At 56.8% G+C, this 1,783-nt stretch overlaps 1 non-coding gene across 1 annotated transcript; it reads left to right on the top strand.

The window, feature by feature from the left end:
• The first annotated feature begins 426 nt into the window (after positions 1-426).
• TRNAQ-CUG lies at positions 427-498 on the top strand. The gene has a single exon. It is a non-coding gene; the product is annotated as a tRNA-Gln (tRNA).
• Positions 499-1,783: the final 1,285 nt, after the last annotated feature.

The following is a 1,783-nucleotide window of genomic DNA, read 5'->3' as shown; positions in this document are numbered from 1 at the left end:
GCTGGACCCGATGATCTGTGAGGTCCCTTCCAGTCCCTAACTATCTACGAATCTATGGAAGGAAACCTAAAGGCAGGAGGATGATGCCAGACAGAGAGGACCAGGAATCAAACCCAGGACAAATACTTGAAACACAGCTTTGCTCAACCCTAACCCACCCACGAAGGCAGGGGCTTGTGGCTGCTGCTGCTGCTGCTCTCACCACGGCTGGAGGGTGAGAAAGGAGCTGCGCACGTCCCCTTTCCTCCCCTTCTGCGGACTCTTTCTGAAGCCTTGCCCAGTCAGAGGAGTGGGTTTGTTCAGACTGCCTCACCCGTCTGAGGAGCTCTTCCCCACGGACACTCGGGGAGTCTTGGGGACCGGCTGCCCTGGGCAGGTGGCCTCTGGCAAGGCTCCTCCACACAGCTGTGAGGCATCTCTTGCCCTGGTTCTGTGGTGTAATGGCTAGCACCCTGGACTCTGAATCCAGTAGTCTGAGTTCAAGTCTCAGCAGAGCCTCTGGCTTGTGTTTCTTGCAGTGCCAGCTCTTTTGCAAAGAGGTGGCGTGGCTTGGCTCTGTGGTGAACCTCCCTCTCCTTTGCTCTTCCCCACATTTGCAGGGGTGTGCAAAATACAGCCTATGATCTGGCCCACAGCATGACACTTTCCAGCCCACAGACCGGGGGCAGTCCAAGCGGTGGCACATGCGGGCGCACAGGGGGACTGGGGCAGCCAGACTCAGTTTCCCTCTTCCCCACTGGCAGCAACACTGAGCATCAGCAGCCAGATGCTGCTCCCCGCCTGCCATGGCCCCATCACATCCCCTCGCCTGAGCCTGGCCTGCCTGCTGGGTCCTCAGCCAGGCCCCATGGGATCCCGCCAGTCCGCCCGTTCTGCCTGGCATCCCCAGCAGTGGGGGTGAAATGGACACGTCCGGGTCAGAGAGGATTAATTGCCCTCTCCCACCCTTCCACACATCCGAGCCAGGTCAGCACCCCATCCTACCCTGCCGTGTCCAACTGGATCAACTCCCCCAACTCTGATTAGCAGGTGAGATACATGCATTTCTGTGTCACTGGTGTGCCATGGGTGCACGAGCATGTAGCACTGATTGCGTGACAAGTGTGTTGTAACAAAAGTGGAAGGAAGCCCTGGGCCCTTGGAGCTGGGAACTCACGCTCTCCTCTCCCGCACTGAGGGGAGATGCCGAGAGGAGGCAAACTCCCCATGAAAGCTGTTCTACTCTGGGCTGGCTCTCCTTCGCTCCATGATCGTCTCCCTCCTCTTGCCCTGGGGCCAGGGAAGGATTCCTGCAAGAATCAAGACAGGAAAAGGAAAAGGAGCAGCCAAATGCCCTGCCTGTGGCACAGACACCAGACAGGCGGGGGGCTCTGCTATGTCCATCCAGCCCCTTGGGTGCCCACATCCTGGATGCTTTTAATCACTTCAGGATCCCCGCAGCACCCATCACAGGGAAGGAGGGAGTCAGGTGGAGAGCAGGAGCTCAGGAAGGGATTTGGGGTCCTCGTGGCAGCCATGACAAAGAAACAAACACACAAAAGGTAGCCCGATCACGTCCCCACGGTTATAGTGTTTCCTCTTTTTTCTACTGCAGGCCTTTTCTTTCAGTTGTGGCCAGTGATACTTGATTAGCTTTGGATCACGAGAGTGAAGATCACCCAGACCCCTGGGCTTGTTCCTCATTGGAGTGAACCAGAATGGAAGGAAGGGTTTACCTTCACTTTTTCTTTTTGAGGACTTGGACAGGACACTTCAGCAGTCAAGCATTGGTGGCTCAATGGTA

Source organism: Alligator sinensis, unplaced genomic scaffold (genome assembly GCF_000455745.1).
Source record: "Alligator sinensis unplaced genomic scaffold, ASM45574v1 scaffold1744_1, whole genome shotgun sequence".
Lineage (NCBI taxonomy): Eukaryota > Metazoa > Chordata > Crocodylia > Alligatoridae > Alligator > Alligator sinensis.
This window is presented reverse-complemented; position numbering and strand designations above follow the sequence as displayed.